Here is a 27391-nt window from a genome sequence, read left to right as displayed (position 1 = left end):
TGTCCCATGTGAGGCTCACAGTCTTAATCCCTATTTTACAGATGAGGGAACTGAGGCACAGAAAAGTTAAGTGACTTGCCCACAGTCACACAGCTGACAAGTGGTAGAGCCGGGACTTGAACCCATGACCTCTGACTCCTAAGCCCGGGCTCTTTCCACTGAGCCACGTTGCTTCTCTTCTGGTCCCTCTCACATCCCTTCAACAGTCTCCGCCCAAAAATGTGCACGAGCACGCTGATGCTGCTTTTGCCAGGTGCAGGTGAAAGTGGTTTCCTCCCTATCCAGGCCGCCATTGGTTTTATTAAAAATAATAATAATTATGGTACTCATAAAGTGCTTACTATGTGCCAAGCACTTTTCTAAGCAATGGGGTAGATACAAGTTAGGTTGGACACAGTCCCTGTCCCACCTAGGGCTTACATTCTTAATCCCCATTTTGCAGATGTGGTAACTGAAGCCCAGAGAAGTTAAGTGACTTGCCCAAGGTCACACAGTAGACACGAGGTGGAGCAGAGATTTTAAACCAGGTCCTTCTGATTCCCAGGTCAGGGTCAGAAGCTTCTTCTAGTCTCTAAGTTCTTTGTGGGCAGGGATTTTTTCTGTTATCATATACTACTCACCCAAGTGCTTAGTACATTGCTCTGCACACAGTAATTGCTTAAGAAATACTGTTGATCGGTTGATTGTGGGACTGGAAGCTTTGCTGGAGGAGCACTGGGATGCAGGAAGTTTTTTCTTGCAAAGCATAGTCCTTGCCGGGTCCCTATTTCCAGAATCCCATGAGACTGAGAAAGACAGGAAGTCTAGAAAATTGTTCCTTGAGGGATCATGTTTATCAACCCTCTTGCATTGTACAGTGCTCCGTATACAGTAAGCACTCAAAAAATGTCATTGGTTGGTTGATTGGCACGTTGGAAGCTTATTTAATAAGTCATAGAGACAGATTATTTGAATAAAAGCTTCTGGCTTTACCTCTTACCTTCTCCCCCAGCCACTCTTCTTCATTTGTCTATATGAAAATATCTGGACTCAAACTGATGTGCTTAGGCCAAGTACAATTTGGCTTCAGCTGGTGGAGCTGAATTGTAAATGGGAAGCAGACATCATTTGCTTTCTGACTCACAATTGGAATGTTCAATTCTGGGAAAAAATCCCCTTAAATGATGATAATGATATAGCTTGTAAATATTTTGTTCCTATACTTTCAAGACTTTAATGGTTTTTCCATTTTAACACCTAATATGGTTGGTAACTATGTCAACTTCACGTATGATTTATAAACTACCTAATAGAAAGACAAAACTGTTGCAGTGGAAGGCATTCTTCTTCTTTAAAATGTGTTTATTTGGAGAAGAATAAATACAAGAACATACACTTATTTTCAGTTACTTGGGTTTCAAATTATGTTGAAGTTACTTCTTAGGAAAACAGTTTACTCATTGATGTGATCATGCCAGGATGAGTTCTGAATGCAAAATATATCACCAACAGTGATACACTTTCCAATTGAAAATTACCTAGTAATTGTCTTAGTATTATGAGAGTCCGAATAGGATTTAACTTGGCTTCCAAAGCAGTGTTAGCACAAAATTATAAAAATAGAGATAAAGAAGTGTTAACCATTGTGGAGCAAACACTTTGGATTTCTCAAATGTCTTTCCCCCAAAGAGCTTAAATTACTTATGGAGGGACCAAATGGTGTTTGTTGCTTTTATGGACAAACACGGTCCCATAAATTGGCTGAATGTGCTGCCAGCCTTCAGGAATGCTCACTAGCTTGTTCCCTGTTTACCAGTGTCAGAACAGCTGCTAAAATCAGTCGCATGAAGAAGTCCCATACCAGGGTCATGGTTTCCATTATTAATGCTTACCTTTTTGGGTCCCGTCCATCTATTTTCTCCCAGACCTTCCACCTGTGGTGGCTCGTATTAACTTCCATGATTGTCATTAGGGCATTTTAATAACACATGGTCTAAATAATTACTGAGTGGGTTTAGAGGTAAAGTAGCAAGCTACTCCCACCTTATGGTAACAATGACAGGGAATGCTGGGTCACATGTTTTTATTGTATTTTTCCTTTGTACATATCTGTAAATTATTCATATTAATTATATTAATGTCTGCTTTCCCCTTTAGACTAGAAGCTCGTTATAGGCAGGGGACTTGTCTGAGGAGCAGCGTGGCCTAGTGGAAAGAGCTCAGGCCTGGGAGTCAGAGGACCTGGGTTCTAATCCTGACTCCACCACTTGCCTGCTGTGTGACTTTGGTCACTTAAGTTCTCTGTGCCTCAGTTCATCATCTGTAAATGGTGATTCACTCCCTGTTCTCTTTTCTACTCAGACTTGTGAGCCTTGTTTTGTGACTGAGATGATGTCTGACCAGATTATCTAGTATCTTCCACAGCTCTTAGAGCAGTGCTTGACATAAATTAAGTGCTTAACAAGTACCGTAATTACTGTTACCAATTCTGTGGTACTCTTCCAAGCACTCAATAAATAATACTGATTGAATTGTGAAATTTTCACTGACAAGTACCTGCATGGTCAAGCCACATCTTGATGGCAGAAAGTTGATTTCCATACTCCTAGTCCCCCCTTTCAGTTCACCTTTGAGATCAGGAGGTCTGCATATCAACCTGCATGCATTCTGGGGTTTTTCTGTCCCACATTTCTATCCTAGAGGACCCCAGTCTCCCTGCAAATTGGCAATCAGGACAGGATTCCCAGCACCTCTGAGCACCAAAGACTTTCAATTAGAGAGATTCTGAGGTCAGAAAAAAGACTTGAGGCACACAGGATGACACATATTCACACCCCCCCACCCCCGATACTAATGCCGAGAGTTTCAGCCAACTGATTTTCGGCAGACCTAGTCATCTATCCCAAATCTTCTTTTGCTCTGAGATGCCTCCCCAGCTGGGAATCTCAGGCCTTGGATAACTTAGGACAATCCACATTTCCATGGTTTATTATTATCAATTACAGTTATGATATTTAAGTGCTTACTGTGTTCCAGACACTGTACTAAGTGCTGGGCTGGATACAAGCAAATCGCGTTGGAAACAGTCCCTTCCCATGTGGGGCTCACAGTTTCATTCCTCATTTTCCAGATGAGGTAACTGAGGCCTAGAGAAGTGATTTGCCCGCGTTCACACAGCAGACAAGAGGTGGAGTTGGGATTAGAACTCATGACCTTCTGATGACTCCCATGCCCATGCTCTATACACTACTACTCCTCATGCGTCTCCTCGTCATTGGAATTGCCTTCTCTATCACAATGATAATTTTTGGAGGGTTTTTTTTGGAGGAGTGAGCATGCATGCAGCCTGCCCTGGATCACTCCAGACATGGGATGAAATAGAATTAGCGACTAGAGGTACAAGGCTGATCTGCCGACAGCCATCACATTCCTCAACCTCCAGCCTTTGATGGACCCATGATTGTTGCCCCTCCCTCACCCTATCAGGGCTCTGACTCCAAAAGTAAGGTTAAATCGTTTATTTTCCTACTCCATTCTGCAGACCAGAAAGCGACGCTATAAAACCCTTCATCCATGAAGGGCAATCGCCTTCCTTTCATTTGGAAATGAAACAAAAAGAATCGGTCTGTGTCACATAAACAGCCCTTTAAGACTTTTGATAGAAGCAGTATAGCCAGCCGCCCTCTGGGTTATAGCTCCAGATACTTAGCCACTTGCAGTTTTATTCCTTATTGAGTCCGGTTTTTAATTGACTGAATAGTCAAAGCTGCATGCGGCCAGTGAAAATGTCATCTTTGTTCTGCAGGTATAGGTCAGTATAAAAGTCAAAAGCTCACAGCGCACCTTTAGAATTGATCCTGAATGGGGTTAAGTAACAACCATTGTATTAAAATCAACACAATAGGGTAGACTGAAAGAAGAAAATATTTAATCAGTGGGAAAGCTGAAGCGGACTTGAAAAAGATGTTTGAGTTTTTGTATTTGACTCAATTTCATCCCACCCTATTTCCCTACCCAGTGCTTTACCTACTGCATTGAGTCCTTACCTCAAAGAACTTAGGTACTCACCCCATCTCCCACCCGCATAGCATTATCTTCATATCTATATACTGTTGTAAACTCCTTTAGGTCAGGATTGTGTCTGTACTCTCCCCAAGGTTTAGTTCAGTGCTCTGCACACAGGAAGTGCCCAGTAAATATCACTGATTGATTCACGTTATGCATGCGATTCGTTGAGCCTGATCCTCCTTTTTCACCAGGTATTACAGTCTCTATTTACAGCCCCCCTCTGGCCTAGAGCAAAGAGGCTGAGGCTTATGGTTCTGGAAAGGGTGCATATATTTTCTACTGGACAACTCAAAGAGATAATAAAACACTCAAAAATCCAGACTGGAAGCCTCTACTTAGTCTCTGACATCTTGAAAATTATACTTCTCAGCTCAGGCAACCAGAAATACTGAAGCTATCCGATTCCATCAGTTTCACTAAACAATAAATATAATTACATATTTAGGCATGAAGTAACCGTAGACACATTCTAAATCCCTTATGTCTTTAAACTTCCCATGTTTAGGTTGATTGCTGAACTTGTAAAATCGGTAAACATGTGTCCAGTCATTTGGCCTGGGGGAAGGGGAACGGGCGGTGGTTTAGAACCACCGGTGTTGTTTATTTTTCTGCATAATTTTGTATTATTTTCTGGATGATTTACGTGGAAATGAATACAGTTGCACACAAGAAGTACATAAATCAAAGGCTTATCATAGCTGACAGATGGGTAACAACAGGGTAGAATGGAGTCCAAATTTGTAGCAATTACGTGTGAAGTTAATGCTACCGATGATGAGCTTTTAAAGTGTGCATGTGTATGGGGGAGGGACAGAAAGATAGAGAGAGCACGCTAGCAAGAGAGTGGCTGTCACGTCCAACCCTTCCGTGCTGCAGCTGTATAAAGATTGTGCCATCCAGGCCCTCTGAAGCCTTTGATGGGTTTGTTTTTTAATGGCTGGGGGTAATTCTGTTCTATCTGGGTGGGCACTAAGGAGTGGATAATTTTAGAAAGGAAGTGTTTCCCCTCTAGGAGCCAGAAATAACCATCTCCAACACTGATCAGGCCACTATTTCCATCCTAGCCTGGGGAATAAAGGGGCTCGTTCTGATCCAATTGCGGTCAAACCCTTTGGCTTTGCACTGGATCTGGAACAGCTGCCTACAGAGAATGGAACTGAACTGTAAACTCCTTAGGGGAAGGGATTGTGAACCCTTGTACTTGAGACTGTAAGCTTGTCTCTAGACTGTAAACTCATTGTGGGCAGCGAATGTGCCTGTTTATTATCATATTGTACTCACCCAAGTGCTTACTACCATGTTTTTGCACACAGTAGGTGCTCAGTGAATATGATCGAATGAATGCATAAGTGAATATTCTCCCACGGACTTCGAACAGAATTCTGCTCATAGTAGCAGTTTAATCCTTCAATGAGTGGTCTCTATTGAGCACTTGTGCAGAGCACTTTGGAGAGTACAATATAATAGAGTTGGTAGACATGGTCCCTGACCACAAGGATCTTATGATCTAGAGAGGGAGACAGACATTAAAATCAATTGAAGATAGGGAAAGTGACAAGAGTATAAAAATATGTACATAAGTGCTGCAGGGCTGGGGCAGGGTGAGTATTCAAGTGCACAAGGGGTATAGGCCCAAGTGCAAAGGTGGCACAGAAGCAAAGGCAAATTGGGTGGAAATGAAAGGGTAGTAAGTGAAGGCCCAAGAAATAACGATAAGAATGTTGTCATATTCTTATATATTCTTATTCAATAAGGATCCCCATGGAATAACAATAAGTATAAAAATATTTTAAGAATAACAATGATAATAATAATGATAATATTTTGATTCCTCTCTCCTTCCCCTGACCAGCCCTCTGAGGAAGAGGGGTTTGAAGCAGTGGAAACTAGATTCATCTTACTGGATAAGATGGTGACAAGAAACAAAAGGGGGCTCTGGATGGATTTAAGAGGTACATTACATCAGGAAAAATTAAAAAAAAAATAACCTAAAGAACTCTACCCATATTGAAAGAATTTATCAATTATAATTGGATGATAATATGTTAAGTCTTAACCCCCCTTTTACAGATACGGTAACTGAGGCCCAGAGAAGTAAAGTGACTTTCCCGAGGTCACACAGCAGACACGTGGCAGAGGTGGGATTAGAATCCAGGGGCTATGGAGCTGTGGTGGATTGCATTCACAGCAACACACCACCTGGTTTTTCTTCCCACCGAGCAGTAGAGTGAAAGCACCATGAGACGCTTGGCCCTTGATCCCAACATACACCCACAGCTGCGAGACCATGAAGCACTCACACTACAGCAGGGTGCGGCCTCTCAAATTTTAGGACACTGGGAAGCTTTGGTTGTGACTGATCTCTGGAAGAGCCGTGTGTCAGCCCTCTGAGTCTCCAGGAGGTCCCCTTTACCACCAAAATTGCCAGACTCTAAGCCTTGTCTTTTATATTGTTTTTCTTTTTTATTATTCCATCTTATTGCATCTCTCCCGGAGAAGGGAAAAATGCAGTCCTAGATAGATTGCTAGGCCAGTGCCCGAATGACATGGGGAAGTAGTTTGATTTCCCTAGAAGAGCTTTTTGGAATAGCGCAACCTGAAGGAGCAGCGAAGCTCAGCGAGCACGGGCCTGGGAGTCAGAAGTTCTAATGCCGCTCTGCCACTTGTCTGCTGTGTGACCTTAGGTACGTCACTTCACTTCTCTGTTCCTCATCTGTAAGACTGTGACCCCCATGGTCTGTGTCCAACCTGGTCATCTTGTATCTACCCTAGCGCTTTGTATAGTGCCTGGCACATCAACAAATGCCATTAAAAAAAAAAAGAGACCCTCCCATATGGACCTATAGGATAGCTTCTGAATGCTCTCTGGACCTTCTTCTGCTGAATTGCTCTCAAGAACCTCCCCATAAAGGCTTGGGGGAATACAAGGTAGAAAAACAGTGCAAATGCCTGGAGTTGATCTATATTTAGCAGGCAGTGTACTGTGATTTAGTTGAAGACTTATCATGAAGAAATACTCAAATAGGGAAAAGAAACTAATATATGGGTGACATATTCCATGCTTAATTTATTTTGTGTGTGTCTGGGTCTAACTGTGAAACGTTTTTGGCTGGAAGAGTCCTTATTTTTATTGTAATTGTCTTGAAGTTTGTATAGTGTTTTTTTCCCCAAGAGCTCTCATATGATTGATGCCATTTTATTTTTATAACAACCTTGTGATGTAGGAAGAGTTGCCATACTGACTTGTCATTCCCCCACCACTGAAACCCTTAAAAAGAAGCTCAGTTTTTACTTAGAATTTGAGTATTGAATGGGTCCCAATTTAACCAAGCCCCTACATTGATTGGATGCTGCTTTAAAGATATGGTATGTGTTGAAGAAGCTGTGTTAGATCGACCTGCCCACCCTCCATCCCTCATTTTAAAGTAAAGTAGTAATGTTTTCCCTAATCCAGAATAAGTTGAAATAATCAGTTGTCTCCACTGTACACATCAAGGCTTAGTACAATGCTCTGCATACAGTAAGCGCTCAGTATGATTGATCAATTCTGTTGAACCCACATATCGCAGAATGCTAAAACACATTTTGGTGATCGTCACTAAGATGGTGTGGGGATGTGTTCACCTTGGTAGTATGTGTAACTTCCACCTCGTCCACCCCAAATCTCTGGAATTTTCTGGTGGGATGATGCTGGGAACTAGAATTGACTGTCTATGGACTGTAGGGATTTACTAGCACAGCGCCCACTTGCTGATGAAAATGGCTCCTCCCTTTGAGATGATTTGGATTCCCTCCAGCAAATTATAATGCCCCAATTCTTAAAGCCAGTTCAGAGCTTGTGCATGGGCATTTGCAAATAATTGTTCTCAACAGGGTAGGAGATTTTAAGATGAGCAGTTTTTGCCAACATTTAGAATGAGACTTGTTTCATTACATTTGGCTAGTCATGGGCTTTGGTGTGGCTAATGAGAAAATGTTGCTTTAAAAGCCCAAACGCTCAGTTTAGGATTTGCAATAAGATTCAAGCTGTGTCTCAAATTCCCTCTCCAATTGATAATTTACACCAAAGTGGTCTCCTCCACTTACAAGCTGCAATTTTTTATCATGCAGATATATAATATACGAGTGTAATAAAGGGGAGTGTTTTCATCTCTCTGCTGCCCCTTGCTTGCTACAACTGTCCAACATATTTAAAATTTTCCCCATGATACTTGTCACTATGTGTGAATTTTTTCCTCAGAACAGTAGTCATTGTTAAATATTTACGACAACCTCATGATTCATTACAGAAACTCAAGTTTCAGTTTTAAATCAGGAATACATATATGATGGCACAAAATTCACAGACCTAGAATTAGTGTGCGATTTGATTAAATTATGGTATGTTCTAGTAAAATCTTGCTGTTTTGTGTACTTAGCTATCCACTTTTCCAGTTAATTTTCTTTGTTTGAGAAGCTATATATAGTTACTAAATATTTTAAAGTTTATATTTTTTACAAATTCAGCTTTAAGTAACCTACCTCTTTTGCTGTCTAGTTTTTATTTTGCCAATGCTGCAGCATACTTCATGAGGTGAATTTTAACATGTTTGTTAAGCTACACACCCTCAAAAGGGGATTTTTTTCCCCAAGCAGAGCTGTGCATTTCATTTTCACATTCACATTTCTATGGACTGAGCTGTAAATTTCAATGGTAAACTATGTTCTTGGGTTTTTCCTCCCTTTACTTATTTATGCTTGTATTTCCTGTTGGTTCTTCTCAGGATGAGACCGGTTCTTTAGTACTGGTAAATGCCATGATCAAGAAAAGAGCAGTGTTAGATAATTTGGGAAAAATTGTAGAGTCACTCTTTCCTTGGGGTTTAGTTCATTATTCCTTATTACAACCTTTACTACTTCGTACCATACGTTACATGTAAAGCCTGATATTTGTCCAAATTTCAAATAAAATAATAACTGACCATTACATCTCATGCGTTTTTATACCTAAAAGTCCAAACTCAGATCATCAGTTTTGGGTAATCACCAGCTTGCTCCAGTTTGTGTAGCTTATAGCAAGAAAACCCTGGAAGAGATTAAGATAACTGAAGATCATTATACCTAATCTTTGGTATCTGGATTCTGAGTTGGGTGGCTATATCGTATGACCACATGCCTTGAAAACTGAGGGACGATCACAGCTAACTTCCAGCAGTGGAAAATTAATAATTTAGGTTAGAATGTATGCAGAAGAGCCAAGTTTGAAAAGATTTACTTACCAGCACTATATAACTCCTATCATGAACCCCTTTGGCATGATCTTCCTCTCAAATGTCAGGACATTCTTTGATTGCAAGCTTCACTTTGATTCTGTGCAGTATCAGTCTATAAAAGCTTAAAGGTTACCATTCTACCGTTAGAAAGTTACTGAAGGATATGCAAGAGCAAAGCTAAAATCATAAAAGAAAAGAACTGTAATATATCATGGGATGTTCTAGAACTTAAAGGTACAAAATTAATCATATAAAAAACCTTTTTCCCCCTCCCTCTAAACACAGATGAAACAACTAAGGGATTATCCTTTCCTTCCCTTCCAACATGTCCTATCCTTCCTCTACTGTCCTTAGAGCTCTAAAAATGCCATTCAAGGAAGATTCAAAGTCTTTAGGTTCAGATGTGAAATAGTGCTTCCCCTGGGGGATCTTTTTTCTTTTCATGGTATTTGTTTAGCGCTTACTATGTGCCAGGCACCGCTGGAGTAGATATAAGCTAATCGGGTTGGACACAATCCATGTCCCTTAGATGAGATAGGAGGGGCACACTCTGTGCTTTAAAGCACTCGATTTCAATGAATTAGAAGACATTTGCTTCTTACATCTAAATAAAACATTATGTTTACTTCTTTACCTAAAGCTCAATTTGTACTTATTTTTATTTATCCAGTATATTCATTTGCTTTTGGTTTTCTACTGCAAAGCAGTTACAGAAATACTGAGATCTGTGTTTCCTGTTGAAACCGACTCCGCCACCTGCACAGGGGGATATTTGGCTCTCGGGAAAACACTGAGCGAGTTTGGAGGAGAGGGAGGGTATTGAAGGCTTTTGGCCGAGGTATTGTCGACTCTAACCCGGTCCTTGCATACAAATGATGGCCTGTATTAGTGGTTGGGGCTGTTTGAGAGTAGGCGGAAGCTGTTACACAGCCTTTTCAATAGGTCCCTTATGCATCTTTTCAAGCTGTGCAAGGAAATGTGTTGCAGGTGGCTACAGAGGCCATGAGTGCCCAGGGAATGTCTCGCAGTTCAAACTAGGTGGAAGCTTGGAATCAGACTTCCCAGGAATGCTCCAGGATACACTGGATCCATTGGTCCTGAGCTGCTTCAACAGAGCTATGTCCCTGCTATACTCCAGTGGGCACTCTTTGCCCTTCCCACGTAACCTACTCACTGTGGCCCATTCTTGACTCGCCCTCCGCTGACCTGGCTCACCCTTTTTCAAGCTTGGGACTCCCTCCCACTTCAACTCTACCAAACCACAGCTGTCCCCATTTTTCAAAGTCCTTTTGAGAGTACCCATCCATCGAGGGACCTTCCTTGATTAATTTCTACTCCAATCAATCCGTGGTATTTGAGTACTTTGTTCAGAGCACTGGACTAAGATCTTGGGAGAATACAGTGCAGGAGAGTTGGTAGACATGACCCCTGCCCCAGAGAGCTTACAGTCTAGAGGAGGAGACAGACATTAAAATACATTTCATTTAGGGGGAATGACAGAGTATGAGATGTGTACAGAAGTGTTGTGGGGCTGAGGGTGGGGGAATGAGAATCAAGTGCTTAAGAGGTACACATCCAAGAGCATTAGTGACACGGGCCAAGATCAGTATGGTGGAATAATGATTTAGGGAATGCTTCTTGGAGAAGATGTGAAGTAGGGTTGAGTGAAGATGAGGAGGGTGGTGGTCCATTAGCTGTGAAGGGGGAAAGAGTCTCACACTAGATGGAGGAGGTGAGGAAGGGGTTGACTCAAGGCAGATAAGTCAGAAGGACAGTGAGTAGGTTGCTATGAGTGTTAGAGGAGTGAAGTGTACAGCCTGGCTTATAGTAGGAAATTAGCAAGGCTGTAATAAGCAAAACAGTGTGCACTTTATTCATTCATTCATTCAATAGTATTTATTGAGCGCTTACTATGTGCAGAGCACTGTACTAAGCGCTTGGGATGAACAAGTCGGCAACAGATAGAGACAGTCCCTGCCGTTTGACGGGCTTACAGTCTAATCGGGGGAGACGGACAGACAAGAACAATGGCACTAAACAGCGTCAAGGGGAAGAACATCTCGTAAACAATGGCAACTAAATAGAATCAAGGCGATGTACAATTCATTAACAAGATAAATAGGGTAACGAAAATATATACAGTTGAGCGGACGGGTACAGTGCTGTGGGGATGGGAAGGGAGAGGTGGAGGAGCAGAGGGAAAAGGGGAAAATGAGGCTTTAGCTGCGGAGAGGTAAAGGGGGGATGGCAGAGGGAGTAGAGGGGGAAGAGGAGCTCAGTCTGGGAAGGCCTCTTGGAGGAGGTGATTTTTAAGTAAGGTTTTGAAGAGGGAAAGAGAATCAGTTTGGCGGAGGTGAGGAGGGAGGGCGTTCCAGGACCGCGGGAGGACGTGACCCAGGGGTCGACGGCGGGATAGGCGAGACCGAGGGACGGCGAGGAGGTGGGCGGCAGAGGAGCGGAGCGTGCGGGGTGGGCGGTAGAAAGAGAGAAGGGAGGAGAGGTAGGAAGGGGCAAGGTGATGGAGAGCCTTGAAGCCTAGAGTGAGGAGTTTTTGTTTGGAGCGGAGGTCGATAGGCAACCACTGGAGTTGTTTAAGAAGGGGAGTGACATGCCCAGATCGTTTCTGCAGGAAGATGAGCCGGGCAGCGGAGTGAAGAATAGACCGGAGCGGGGCGAGAGAGGAGGAAGGGAGGTCAGAGAGAAGGCTGACACAGTAGTCTAGCCGGGATATAACGAGAGCCCGTAATAGTAAGGTAGCCGTTTGGGTGGAGAGGAAAGGGCGGATCTTGGCGATATTGTAGAGGTGAAACCGGCAGGTCTTGGTAACGGATAGGATGTGTGGGGTGAACGAGAGGGACGAGTCAAGGATGACACCGAGATTGCGGGCCTGCGGGACGGGAAGGATGGTCGTGCCATCCACGGTGATAGAGAAGTCTGGGAGCGGACCGGGCTTGGGAGGGAAGATGAGGAGCTCAGTCTTGCTCATGTTGAGTTTTAGGTGGCGGGCAGACATCCAGGTGGAGACGTCCCGGAGGCAGGAGGAGATGCGAGCCTGAAGGGAAGGGGAGAGGACAGGGGCGGAGATGTAGATCTGCGTGTCATCTGCGTAGAGATGGTAGTCAAAGCCGTGAGAGCGAATGAGTTCACCGAGGGAGTGAGTGTAAATGGAGAACAGAAGAGGGCCAAGAACTGACCCTTGAGGAACTCCAACAGTTAAAGGATGGGAGGGGGAGGAGGCTCCAGCGTAGGAGACCGAGAATGATCGGCCAGAGAGGTAAGAGGAGAACCGGGAGAGGACAGAGTCCGTGAAGCCAAGGTGAGATAAGGTACGGAGGAGGAGGGGATGGTCGACAGTGTCAAAGGCAGCAGAGAGGTCAAGGAGGATCAGAATGGAGTAGGAGCCATTGGATTTGGCAAGAAGGAGGTCATGGGTGACCTTAGAGAGAGCAGTCTCGGTAGAGTGGAGGGGACGGAAGCCAGATTGGAGGGGGTCTAGGAGAGAATGGGAGTTAAGGAATTCTAGGCATAGATTGTAGACGACTCGTTCTAAGATTTTGGAAAGGAAGGGTAGTAGGGAGATAGGACGATAACTGGAGGGGGAAGTGGGGTCAAGAGCGGGTTTTTTTAGGATGGGGGAGACGTGGGCGTGTTTGAAGGCAGAGGGGAAGGAGCCCTTGGAGATTGAGTGGTTAAAAATAGAAGTTAAGGAAGGGAGGAGGGCAGGGGCGATGGTTTTAAGAAGGTGAGAGGGAATGGGGTCCGAGGCGCAGGTGGAGGGGGTGGCACTTGCGAGGAGGGAGGAGATCTCCTCTGAGGATACTGCAGGGAAGGATGGGAAAGTAGGGGAGGGGGTTGTTGGGGGGGAGGGGAGAGGCGGAGGGGTGACTTTGGGGAGCTCAGACCTGATCGTGTTGATTTTCGTGAGGAAATAGGTGGCCAGATCATTAGGGGTGAGAGATGGGGGAGGGGGAGGAACAGGGGGCCTAAGGAGAGAGTTAAAGGTCCGGAACAATCGGCGGGGGTGACGGGCATGGGTGTCGATGAGGGAGGAGAAGAAGCTTTGCCTGGCGGAGGAGAGGGCAGAGTTAAGGCAGGAAAGGATAAATTTGAAGTGTGTGAGGTCGGCTTGGTGCTTGGACTTTCGCCAGCGGCGCTCAGCAGCTCGAGCATAGGAGCGTAGGAGGCGGACGGAGGAGGTGATCCAGGGCTGTGGGTTAGTGGCGCGAGAGCGGCGGAGGGAAAGGGGGGCGAGAGAGTCGAGATGAGTAGTGAGGGTGGAGTTGAGAGCGGAGACCTGATCGTCGAGAGTGGGAAGAGAGGACAGGGCGGCAAGGTGAGGCGAGATGCTATTGGAAAGACGGATGGGATCGAGAGAGCGGAGGTCTCTGTGGGGCAGTAGCGAAGATTTGCAGGGGGAGGGAGTGTGAGAGATGAGGCAGGTGAGAAGGTTATGGTCTGAGAGAGGGATTTCAGAGTTGGTGAGTGAGGAGATAGTGCAGCGGTAGGAGATGACAAGATCGAGGGTGTGACCGAGTCGGTGAGTGGGCGCGGTATGGTGGAGGAGGAGGTCGGCAGAGTCGAGGAGGGATAGCAGGCGGGCGGCAGAGGAGTCGTCGGGTACATCCGTATGGATGTTGAAGTCTCCAAGGATCAGAGTGGGCAGAGAGAAGGAGAGAAGGAAGGTGAGAAAAAGACCTATGATTATCCCCCATCCATATGTAGGTAAGAGGAAGGCGGTGAACAAGGAGGACATAGGTGGGCGATGGCAGGGCAGGGGAGAATGATCTAATTCAAGGAATGCACAATGGTGACTCTGTTTCACTTTACTTCCCTAGAGGATATCAGCCCCCTATGCTATAAAGGTTCTTCTTCCTGTAAGGCACACTGAAGGAATTTAGGGAACTCATCACTCTAGCTGGGCAGAAAAGTACACAGGGATCAGAGATTGGGAGAGGTAAATGGAAAGAGGCGTTTGGCCTAGTAGAAAGAACATGGGTGTGAGAGTCAGAGGACCTGGGTTCTAAAACCAGTTCCAACACTTGTCTTTTGTGTGACCTTGGGCAAATCATTAACTTCTATGCCTCAGTTTCCTCTTCTGTAAAGTGGGGATTTAATACCTGTTCTCCTTCCAACTTATACTGTGAGCCCCATGTGGGACTGGGGCTGTGTTTGACCTGATTAAGTTGTATCTACCCCAGCACTTAGAACAGCGCTTGACACACAGTAAATGCTTGACAGTTACCAAAATTATTTTTTCCATCTGCATCCAACAGAATACACTGCTGACGATGTCAATGTTTCAGTAGCAGGTGTTGGTATTATATATCGTATCAATTTAGGTCCATCCATAAGCCTCTGACAGATTTTTTTTCCTACAGAAGAGTGGGAGAAATCTTCCTGAAATATTTTACTGAAAGGAAAAGGATTAAATCCAAATTAGCCTAGAATAATCCAACCTTTAGCTTGAACAGGCTGTATTTATTGTCAAGCATTCAATCAAGTTTGTAATCATCATGCTTAAAGCAAATGGTTTGTTGAATTTGGACTATGCTGTTGTTTACCAAAGCTCTACAGTTTACTCAAATGTGTCATATGGGCTTTGAATGAAGCATGTCAGTCATTCCTTGACTAAGCTTTCAGTTCCCCTGTTTGCCTTCCCTTCTGAGTTAACTGTGCCCTTGGCTGCGTACCCCTTAAACTCTTTGATACCACAGCGTCACAGCAATTATGTACATATTCTTATACTCTTCCATTTCCCCTATCCGAATTTATTTCAATGTCTGTCTCCCACCTTAGATCGTAAGTTCCCTGTAGGCTGGTATCGTGCCTACCGACTGTATTGTATTGCGCTTTCCCAACTGCTTAGTTCAGTGTTCTGCACACCGTACGTGCCACTGATTGATTCTATAAGGTACTAGATCGCTTCAGCATTCACTGAAGACCATTGGAAAGCTGATGCAGATGTACTACCAGTAAACAGCATGCTTTAACTTAAATTTCTCATTATGTAGAATTGAAATTATTAGCTCTTAAAAATCAGTGAGTCAGATCAAGCTGAATTTTATTTGACTCTTCTCCCTGTGAAGCCTAAATAAGGCAAGTATCCCAATGTTTAAACTCTTCCAGCTTATTCAGAGCAGCCCAATGTTTGTTGTGGTCTTCATTTATGACTGTCCCAGCTATGGAAAAAAAAATCCTCCCCTATTATTGACGTTTTAATGATCTTACTAATTTAGCAGGCGATCAGGCATCCAGTCAAGTGCCCTCTGCCAAAATGATCTTTGTTAGGAAACTTACAACTTTCTTTATAACGGTTGGGTTTCTCTCTTTCCCAGGATAGCTAATCAACACAATTGGCACCTCCGGAGAGTATTCATGACAGAAAGTTTGGGTAAGCCAAGCTGTCAAGCTCAGGTGATAGCTAGGTCTGTCTGTTCGAGGCACTGACTAATTATACCACAGTCATTTTGTATTTGCTCAGTTGTCTCTTTTCCCCCATCCCAACTCTGATCTGGCTTCTGATCTGGCTTCTTATCGCTAATGCCTTTTCAGAAAGAAAACATCCCTCCAAGAAATACATCGCTCTGAGCATTCAAAAATGCCACTTGCTTTTCTTCACCCTACCCCGGGCATTCTCAGGTAGTGAGTATGCGATCGGAAATAGCAAATCAGAAAAATCTGGAAGGAAATCAACATTATCCCTGTTCTTCCTCAAAATTTAAACTTTTATTTGTTTTACTTTGAAGTCATTTCTTTCCCAGTGATGAATCACAGTGTGTTAATCATGAATTTACTTCCTAATATCAGCTTTCAATCGCTTCTGCCTCTGCTGCAGACCCATTGGTTGTTAGTAATTAATTCAGACTGTAAACTTGTGGTGGGCAGGGGATGTGTCTGTTTATTGTTTTATTATACTTTCCCAAGCACTTAGTACAGTGCTCTGCACACAGTAAGTGATCAATAAATACATTTCAGTGAATGAAGGGAAGGAGACATTCATTAAATGAAATTGCCCATTTAAATTTTGAGTTCCAACTCAACCTAATGAATCAAAAAATGATTAAAAATGTAAAAGAAATTGGGAATACGAACTTCCTCCAGTTTTATCATTCTAGGATCAAAATCTGGCTCCTGGACCATACAGATTGTTTTTCCTCCTGATCTCTGGCTCATGCAGATTTCTTTTTTGGGGCCCAGGAAGGTGCTGAAGCAATTATGGTTTGGGCAGGATTCCAGTAACTGCTTTCCCATTGGGTTCATCTGGGCATTTTGACTCCAACCACTGGGTTTTGACTCTGTGCTAGATTTTGGCTTGGGCTTCCAAAGTCCCAGGAGACCCAGGAGCTCCTGCCATCTCACTGGACTCAATTAGTAGTATGTATTGAACACTCTACAGTGCAGAGCATGGTACTGAGTGCTTAGGAGAAGCGGCATGGCTTAGTGGATAGAGCATGGACCTGGGAGTCAGAAGGTCATGGGTTCTGTCTGCTGTGTGACCCTGGGCAAGTCACTTCACTTCTCTGTGCTTCAGTTTCCTCATCAGTAAAATGGGGATTGCAACTGTGACTCCCACGTAGGATGGGGACTGTGTCCAACCTGATATGCTTGTATCCACTCCAGCGCTTAGTAGAGTGCCTGGCACATAGTAAGCATTTAACAAGTACCATCATTATTATTACAATATTCAAAGTTGGTAGATGTGTTCCTTGTTCACAAGGAATGTCCAGGGAGGGCACAACTTGCCTTTCTGGGGAATGAGGGAGAAAAGGAGGCTATGTTAACTTGGAGTCAAGTTTAAAATAGCCCAGACAAGAACAATCAATCATTTTATTTATTTAACACTTAATGTGTACAGAGCCCTGTACTGAGCCCTAGAGAAAGTACAGTGCAACAGAGTTGACAGATGAAATTCCTGCCCACAAAGAGCTTAGAGTCTCAAGGGTGAGACAGACATTAAAACAGATCACAGCTAAGGATATATTCACCAATATTGTTACACGCATCTGGTTATTTTTGGTGAATTCTTCTGTTCAGAAGAAAACCCATTTATGGATATTTTTAAAATAAATATGAATCCACATCCAACAGGCTTTAAGAAGTGGCTGACCTCTGGAAAATATATTCATGCATTTCTCCTCAAACCCATACCTTAAATTGGCTACTTGTTTATCCTCTCCAGTGGTAGATCTGAAAGATGCCTATTTGTCAAAGACCCCTGTGAACTTATGAGATCAACTCTGCTGTGCCAATGTGCTAGGGCCTTCATCCAAACTTGGTTTTGAAAGCTCAGCTCTTTTAGCTAGAGCTCATCAAAATGCACATGTGAAAAGAGGTGATTGTCCTCAACAAGTACTTCAAGGAATGAAGGTTTTATTCCTTGAGAAATTCTTTATTAAATAAGTTTTGTTAATTGCCTAGGGGCACCTGCTGCTTGGCAGGCACTATCCTAAGTTAATTAAAAGCCTTGATCCCTGTGCTGTAGGCACTTCCATGCTAACACAAGTCCCTCTGCAAAATTAATATGCAGACAAATGACAATATTTCTATAATGAAAGATATAGATGAAATTGCAGGTTTCTTTGGGCTTTACTGTGGGGTTCTGGTCTCTCTGGGGTGAGGGGGTTGTTCATTGGATCTGCCCAGTTCTTTTTAATCAGGAGAGGTTCTATATGAAGAAGAATAGTCTTTCAGAAGGTCCTTGAAGGAAAAGTGGAAAGAGTTTCCAAAACTTAATTTTGACCTGGAAATGACCACTGAGAAAGGCAAAAGAGGAACGCCAAAAAAAATCCTATTAGTCAAGATAGGACAAAAACAATCAAGTTGTAGGAAAAGAATGCATATCGTATCTGCGCCAGCAAATGGTATGACAAATGACTATAAATCTGAATCAGATTTTAACATTGTACAGACTTTCAAGTATAACTTATAACTTTGGGAATCGTGTCTACCAACTTATTGTATTGTACTTTTCCAAGCATTTAGTACAGTGCTTTGCACAGAGGAAGTACTCTTCTTTAACTCCCTCCTAACCCTGAAAAACAATGGAACATCAAATCTCATTTCCAAAGTTACTCAGAAAAAGAAAGCCAGAGAGCTGAGTTATCTAAATAAATTACACAAGGAATTTCACTTCACCTAACAAATTGAAATATTTGGGAATTTTGGCATGAATTACATGTGCAATTAATCTTCACCCATGAAATTCACTATAACATTTGGTCTTATTGTCCACATAGCCCCGCCTATCTCTCTTGGAGAGATATCTGCCTCCACATTTTGAACTTCTCCCCCTATTTCAGCCCATTTGTTTCATGGCTTGCCCCTTCTACCTCTCCTCCCTTCTCTCTTTCTACTGCCCACCCCGCACGCTCCGCTTCTCTGCCGCCCACCTCCTCACCGTCCCTCGGTCTCGCCTATCCCGCCGTCGACCCCGGGGCCACGTCCTCCTGCGGTCCTGGAATGCCCTCCCTCCTCACCTCCGCCAAACTCATTCTCTTCCCCTCTTCAAAACCCTACTTAAAACTCACCTCCTCCAAAAGGCCTTCCCAGACTGAGCTCCCCTTCTCCCTCTACTCCCTCTACCGCCCCCCTTCACCTCTCCGCAGCTTATCCCATTTCCCTCTGCTCCTCCCCCTCTACCTTCCTATCCCCTCAGCACTGTACTCGTCTGCTCAACTGTATATATTTTCATTACCCTATTTATTTTGTTAATGAAATGTACATCGCCTCGATTCTATTTAGTTGCCATTGTTTTTACAAGATGTTCTTCCCCTTGACTCTATTTATTGCCATTGTTCTTGTCTGTCTGTCTCCCCCGATTAGACTGTAAGCCCATCAAACGGCAGGGACTGTCTCTATCTGTTGCCGACTTGTTCATTCCAAGCGCTTAGTACAGTGCTCTGCACATAGTAAGCGCTCAATAAATACTATTGAATGAATGAATGAATGGCTTCATTAGCACGCTTAGTTCCATGAAAGTAGACTATTAATAAAAGAGTGCTAAATGAAGTATAGTTTCCCATGGGAAATAATGAAAATTGCACTAATGTGCTCCCAGGATCCAGAAAACTGGCCAAAGCAATATAAATATATTTTAAAAAGAGAGAAAAGCTCATGCTCAAATAGCAATGCAAATACGTATGAAAAAATGAAAGATATTTGAATTAGATGTTCTTTATCTGTTCGTATGTAAGTATTAAATTTTCAAAGTGTCCTCTTTCACCTCCTACTTAGCTAGATTGAAACTTGGGCCAACACACTAGAGGTCTGTCATTATCTATCTTAAATAAGCCCGTCATTCTTTCATGCTAAATTGAAATGTGCTATAACCATTCTATCATACCAGTCAAAAGACTTGAGAAGTTGAGAAGAGGAAGGGAGGTATGAAGCCAAAGTAAACTTTCCTGTGTATCATAAGAGAGAGCACTGTAAAAACACTGATATCAAAATTCAATAGTGCTATTTCAAAAAGAGCTAAAAGAAGAACATTCTAATGTGGGATGGCTGTACTTGTTCTTTATTCCATGCTAAGTGAAAAAAGAAACGAATATAAAAATTGTTGCGGAGGTGTTTTGGGGTTTTTGACTGACGAATGAAACTTGAAAGAGGAACATCTTTCCTATTGGTTTCTTTCTCCATTAAGTAATTTATGTGCAAAATTTCTCAAAATTCAGTGCAGTAATAATACTGGGTAAGGGCACACTTGTGTTGTTTCTCTTGATGTTCAAATTTCTTTAGCTCTTTCTAGGTTCTCTCTTCCAGTTCTCATGGTCAGTGAACGTCTACCATCTATTGGGTTCTTCTCTCCCAAGTACTCAATACAGCATTCTGCACACAGTAAGAACTCAATATATGTCATTTATGATGTTGGAGAAATGAGTTTCTAAGGCAAGGGCCACCACACTAAATGAAGCACAGTCTCCTGCTTCGATGTTCTGTTTTCACAGTTTTGTTTAGAGTCCTGATCAGTGAGAATTTTCAGATTGTCTCTCTAGTGGCAAAACACAATGGAGATGCAGATGAACAAATTGAAAAACAGAAAAGTTGCCAAAATTTCTCCAGGTCACATATCAAACTGGTGTCGCGACAGGTTGCTACTACATCTAAGCTGCCTAGCAGTGCTCGCCCATTGATACTTCTGCAGTCTTTTTGGAGACTGAGGAATCGTTCTCCTCTCCAGTCAGCAATTAGTCTGGGAGACAAGAGATGGAAGGAGGCAGAAGGTCCTAGAGGGGAAGAAGAGGTTGGTCTAGACTCTCTACCCTCCATTTCCACTCTCCCAGATTCAAAGGGAAGATGAGGACCTGTTCATGTTTCATTAAATCAGCTACTGCAGAGAAGTAAGGACCCTAAAAGATATTCAATTTGAGTAAAAAATGTATAAAAGAACCTGGAGAAATAATTCTCTCCCCATGTACCTCAGCAGCATAATGAATTGCTCTGAACAAAGCACAGTCTAATTGGACCTGGATAACAGCTCCCATAGAGTTAGGAAGAGAAAGTGGCCAAATATTTATTCTATCCCAAATATACGAGGAAATGGTTTTACTAATACCAGTTAAATCGCTAAAGAATTTGATCTGAATTATTCTTAATTACTGAATCTTCTTTCCAACTTCTGAAAAGTAAAAGTGACATGTCTAATTACTTCTCAAGATTCCTATTCCCGGAGTAGATTTAGAAGGCAGACCAAATTTAAATAAAGATGTTTTACTTACAGTGTGGCTCTGTCTGGAAATTACCAGCAAATAAAGCACCCGGTCCTGGTGGAATCTCTCTGTAGAACCTTATAAATCATTCAAACAAGTCTTTGTCCCTGTTCCAGCTTTCTGCTTTTAATAATTCTTTCTTATCTGGATTACCATTCAGAGTGTGTGCTCAGTTGTATTATTGCTGGGGAAAAAAAGATATACATTAGTAGAATGGTGTGTTACAGGCCTGTGAAACAGTGAGACAATTTGGGGCCCCCCTAAAATTGGTTTCTTTTATGAGTCAGCAGTCCTCATGACTCTACATGGACTGATTCATAGCTTCCCACCTTTGGGAAGGAGCTGGGACTTTCTCTTTTGCCTGGATCAGACAGATTAGAAGCACCATGGGTGAGTTAGGGGTCATAGGCTTCTCCCTCCACTACCCGGAACTGTGTTGCGTGGAGTCTCTCCTTTCCTCTCCTGTCTGCTGCCTGGGGAACAACATGAGGAGATGGACAATATGAGCCTTGCCCAAAGCTCCCAGTGAATGGTGGTTGGCTCAGGTACCATCAGCCTTAGACTGCAGTAGTGGACAAACTGACCTAAGATTCTCTGGGCTGTCTCAGAGGTAGGTCAAGAGAAATTTGGCTCCCCAACCAGAAGTCCTGTCTATAAGGCACCGTTTCTATTAACATTATGCTGAGGCCTGATTGTAGGCTTGCTCCATGCAGATTCAGGCAGGAAATGAAAATTTCTCCCTGAAAATTCTTTTCCCAAAATAGCCCTGTCCTGGCAAGATATTGGAGAGTATGAAGGTAAACTCAGCATATGCCACTCTTCAAAGCTTTTAATTATGGCCCATCTCATGGTGCCTCAATCAAAAAGTCCTTACCATTGGCTTCAAGGCTCTCCACCAGCTTTCTCTTTCTATTTTGCATATTGGCTTTCTTCACCTCCTAGTCCCAGCTTGCCCTCTTTGCGGCTCCCAAGTTTATTTCAATCATATTTACTAACTGTTTGATGTGGGTAGAGCACGAAACTAAACGCTCGGGAGAGAATAATACAAAAATACACACATTCTCTGCCCACAATGAGCTTTCAGTCTAGAGCTGTTCCTAGCTTTCAACTTGCTCGTTTACAAAACCTCACTGAAATCGTTTCCCCAGCCTGGGCCCCTTTTCTCTCTCAAATCTCCCAGAATTTCAACCTTCCACCTTTAAAACTCTCCTAAAATTCTGCTTCCTCTAACAAGTCTCTCCAATTCTCAAATTGTATTTTCTTAATGACCACCTCTAGCACTTTACATTTTACTCCATACTTGTTTTGATTTTTTTTAATAAATTCAATATGCATTTTAATTTCACTATTCGTAAGTACTTTTATATCTGCTATAGTGTGAGCTTCATGTAAACAGGGAACATGTCTTGTGTTTTTGTTCTTTCCCAAGAGAAACTACACCCAGTGGATGCTCAGTAGTAGTATTACTTTTTTTAAAAATGGTATTTGTTAAGCCCTTACTATGTGCCAACCACTGTACTAAGCGCCAGGGTAGGTACAAGCTAATCAGGTTGGACACAGCCCTTGTCCCACATGGGGCTCGCAGTATTGATGCCCATTTTACAGATGAAGAAATTGAGGCACAGAAGTTAAATGACTAGTTCAAGGTCACAAAGCAGACAGGTAGTGGAGCCGGAATTAGAACCCAGGTCCTTCTGACTACAGGTCTGTGCTCTATTCACTAGGCAACACTATTTCTCGTGTGGCCTACTACAAGTTTTTTTTTTTTAATGTGCCATATTTCCTTTTCTGGTCTAGTAACTGAACTACATTTTTGGTACCTGATTTTATCTTGCGCCCTTCCTTAGTAGAAGAGAAGTTGCATTTGAAGCTTTTCTTAGAATAATACTGTTTTTATCAAACATTTAATAATAATAATAATGGCATTTGTAAGTGTTTATTATGTTTCACACACTGTTCTAAGCACTTGGCTAGATACTAGCTTATCAGGTTGGACATAGTCCCTGTCCCACATGGGGCTCACAGTCTTAATCCTCATTTTAGAGATGAGGGAACTGACGCACAGCAGTATTAAGTGACTTGCCCAAGGTTATAGAGCAGACAAGTGACAGTATCAGGATTAGAACCGAGGTCCTCCGACTCCCAAGCCCCGCTCTTTCCACCAACCTAAGCTGCTTGCTTGCATTTTGTGCTGGGATAGAGAGGGTAACAGCAACAGGAGAGAAAAGAGGGAGCTTAATGCCCCCTTATTAAGCTTATTAAGCTCCCCGTGGGAAGGAAATATGTCTCTTGCCTCTGTTGTACTTTCTGAAAGATATAGTACAGTGCATGTTACTTAGTGGGTGCTCAGTAAATACTATTCCAACTACTACTGCTACCCAAGTTTAGCCCCAGACAGTGTGATATCGCCACCCCACAGAGTAGCTGCTCCTCTTAACGCCATGTCCAGCTCAACTTACACTTTAGGGAGGATGGACCAGGTGAATACTAGGCAACAAAGAAGTTTTCTTTAGAGGTCCTTCTTGGAGACGTGATTGTACCTTCAATTGAAATTTTGTCTGCATCAGAACCAAGGGATTGGTTCAGTGTTTAGTGTCTAATTGGCAAAAGTAATTGTCCTCTGAAAAGGCAGCTGAGCAGCTTCAGCTCCTCTAACATGGTCATTTGACCCTAACTGATCTGTCACAGTTTTGCTACTATTTATTTTGAATTAATAGGCACAGCCACGTGGACTGTATGTTAATGAGAGTCTTCAGAAATCACTGTGGGCAGCGTCAGCACAGACCCTTTCCCAGTGGCATTGACCAAAGCATCTGGGCTCGATTTTCCTCTCTCAAGCGGATAATATCTACCTTTTTTCCATGCTGCTCTGTGGGTTTCATTTACCCTGACTAAGCTTTTCTTTCAGTTTCCCATCAGCTCTCTCCACCAGGTCAATGAATGTCTTTTGACATGCGCGGAATTATGAAAGCAATTGGAACGTCTTCCTTCTAGCTTTGTCTCGTTTTTGTTTTTTTCTCTAGCTCGCCCACTTCCCAACTCCTGGAGTGATTGAACATGATGGTTGAATGCACAGCTGTCTTGTCCTGCTTATGCTCTTTTAAAAGATGTTTGTTAACAGAGCCCTAGAAGATGATCCTATTTGTTTTTTACTGTGTGTGTGCATGCTTATTCCCCACTGTAGCTGATTAACAAGACATTTAAGTGATGTGCCCGATCTCATTGTTCCTTTATTATTCACGGAAGGCGTGTGAGCCCTCGTTCTCAATCTATTACCGTAAAACAAGACTCAGAAAAAACCTTGTGGGTCACTCAGCCACTCCGCTTGCCAGGGAGTGAGACAGTCCCCAGGGGGAGGATTTACCAGGTATGTCACAGTATTTTCCATGGTGATGAATTGGAATGTCCCAAACAGTAGATTGTTACATCAGTCTCAGATGAACTCAACAGATGGAGCACACTGAGGAAATGATGGGAGACCCACCCTTAGGTAAAAACCAAGGTGGGAAAGGCAAAAATCAAAAGAAATAGCCCAGTAAGGATTTGAAGGAATGTTAATAAAGTACAAAGGCAGTAAGTTTTAAACCAAATCTTCAATCAGTCGATCGCTTAATAGGAACCTATGGTGCGCAAGGCATTGTATTAATATTCCTATGTCATTATATTTGCTTATATCTCTTTTCCTTAACAGACTGTAAGCTCGTTGTGGGCAGGGAGTGTCTGCTTTTGGTTACATTGTATTCTCCCAAGCACTTAGTACAGTGCTTTGCACACAATAAGCGCTCAATAAATATGATTGAAAGAAGGAATAAATGAATTGCAAATATGCTAGGTGACTGAATTCTAGAAGGAAGTCTCCCTAATTTGTTGAAAACAACTGTGAGAGTTTTCAGAACTACTCTCCACTGTGACTCCATCTTCAGACACTTAACCAGAAAAGTCTAGTTTCATTTAGTTCATTTATGAGTGATGATTACAAACCAAATTAACAATAGGAAGGATGAAATAGAAATGATTTAGAAATTATGCTAAGGAAAATTAGGTCATAAAGGCCTTGAACCTACTGGTTGAAATGTATTTACCAGGACAGGTAGTACTGTAAAATATGGAAGTATTTATTGGACTTATGATTAGTTAGGGGAAAGAAAAGAAAAAGGAGGAAATACTTCACAGTTTCTGTCTGCTTCTCTAGCTGCTAAAGCACTGAAACATATTCATTCAGACATTCTGCTGAATTCTTTCAAAATGTCCAGGGATTGAAACTTTTTTGAAATATTGCAGGCTTCCAAACAGGCTTCATGCTAAGCTTGTTGAAAAGAAACCTTACACCAACAGGAGAATCAAAGTCTTTTGATAATTTCATGTAGGTGATCCTCTCCAAAGGCAAACACATAGTTAAAGCAAAATTATCTCTTTTGAATAGAACACCGTCATTCTAGTTTATGTAATTGGATGAGAACTGGTAGGCATAGCATAAAGCTTATCCTAAATGCAGAATGCCTTTTTGCTTTCTCTTTTCATGATCTTATTCTTTTAAGTAATTAGAAGCAACATTTGCCAATTAAAAGCTCAGAGAGTAGGGAGGAATCTACTACTGCTGCCACTCATAATGTCTGTGTTTTGCTAAGCAGAGCAGGTCTAAAGACAAATGGAGGGAAGGCCAGCTCAAGCAGGCATGCTGAACAAAATGTGCCCACTTAGAAGGTGAAGCCTGGACAATTTCCCTTCTTTGACCTGGGAAGACCCTTGCTGTGATTTCTCTGGTCCCTGGAACTGCTGCTGCTGTTTTGGAGTTGTTGGTTTTTTTTTAAATGACATTTTCTAAGTGCTTACTATGTGCCAGGCACTGTACCGAGCACTGAGGTAGAGACGAGCTAATCAGGTTGGACACAGTCCTTGTCCCACATGGGCTCACAGTCTTAATCCTCGTTTTACAAACAAGGTAACGGAGGCATTGAGAGTTAAGTGACTTGCTCAAGGTCACACAGCAGATAAGTGGCAGAGTGTGGATTAGAACCCGGGTCATTTAGACTCCCCTGCTTGTGCTTTAACCAATAGACCACACTGCTACCGCCAAACCCTTTCCCCCGGCTGCTCCAGAAACCAAGCGCTACTAGCAGCAATCAGTGGACAGCAACTGGCTGGGAACCTCATAGTCAATGCAGTTGCCTATTCTTTGTGAAGGATGAGCTCGGGAGGTGGCTGGCAAATCCTTTGGAATCCCAGGGCTGCAACTGCTTTTGGCTCCTCCCACTCAGACCTCAAAGGAGTGGAGCTCTGACTGCATATCACCCTTTGGTCAAATACTTTCAGTTTCTTCGAAGGAATGATAATTGGGTGTTGAATTAACCATTTTTAATAACAATAATAATTATAGTATTTGTTAAGCGCTTACTATGTGCCGGGCAACCTACTAAGTGCTGGATACAGGCAAATCAGGATGGACACACTCCCCTGTCCCACGTGGGGCTCACAATCTTAACCCCCATTTTACAGATGAGGTAGCTGAGCCATGGAGAAGTGAAGTGATTTGCCCAAGGCCACATGGCAGACAAGCAGTGGAGCCGGAATTTGTACCCATGACCTTCTGACTTCCAGGCCCATGCTCTATCCACTGCACATTTTGAAAACACTAGTGATAAAACCAACGGACTTTACTTGTGATGATCTAACTCCTCATTCTCAGGAGAAAAATCCAGAAAAAACTACCTCTTCTTGAAGTTGACATTCAAACAGTCCCTTCGGTAAAGCTTTTAGCATTGAGCTCTTACCCGATATGTTCATGTGTGCTTGTGTTCATATCTATATTTTATATTTCTGCCGGTTAATTATATATTAATCGGCAACTTTAATACCACACTGTTCCTTGAGGAAACTGTATGTTCCTTGAGGGCAGGAATTGTATCTTATACTTTTGTAATGTCCCACTTCAACTAGTACAGTCTGCATATGCTGTTGTCTGAATTTCTGCCTTGGGAAATTCCTGGCAGGGATTATTTATAACTTGATTCCAGTGTGGCCATACTCTAAGATCTATAGTCATATCCAAATTCCATTTTGACTTAAATATTACTCACACTTCAGGGTCAACTAGTAGTTTCAATAGATAAACTTACTTAATTGCCCAATATCAATATAATCAGAACAGGGGAGAAAGCAAAAGCAACCATAGGACCATGAACAATCTTTCTAGAAATTATTTTGTGTTCTCTTCATCCAAAAAAAATCATGAGAAATTTTCCTCTTGTATTTTTGACTTTGTTTTGATAAAGTGAAAAATCCTTACAGCAAAATGGTTCTTGGCAATATTTGAGCTATCACTTAAAACCCCCCACTAATATCTGGGGAGAAGAATGAGTTTATAGACCCATATAATATGAATGG

General features: G+C 42.7%; 1 long non-coding RNA gene across 2 annotated transcripts in view; it reads left to right on the top strand.

Annotated features, from left to right (window-relative positions):
* LOC103166751 overlaps window positions 1-27391 on the top strand; it is a 131712-nt gene that overhangs the window by 70430 nt on the left and 33891 nt on the right. The window contains exon 1 of one of the 2 annotated variants that reach the window (XR_484958.3): window positions 24437-24497. The exons of the other annotated variant lie outside the window; for it this stretch is intronic. This is a non-coding gene — a long non-coding RNA (uncharacterized LOC103166751). Of the gene's footprint in view, window positions 1-24436; window positions 24498-27391 lie in introns of those variants that run through there. 2 annotated transcript variants of the gene reach the window in all.

This window comes from Ornithorhynchus anatinus, chromosome X3 (genome assembly GCF_004115215.2).
Source record: "Ornithorhynchus anatinus isolate Pmale09 chromosome X3, mOrnAna1.pri.v4, whole genome shotgun sequence".
NCBI lineage: Eukaryota > Metazoa > Chordata > Mammalia > Monotremata > Ornithorhynchidae > Ornithorhynchus > Ornithorhynchus anatinus.
This window is presented reverse-complemented; position numbering and strand designations above follow the sequence as displayed.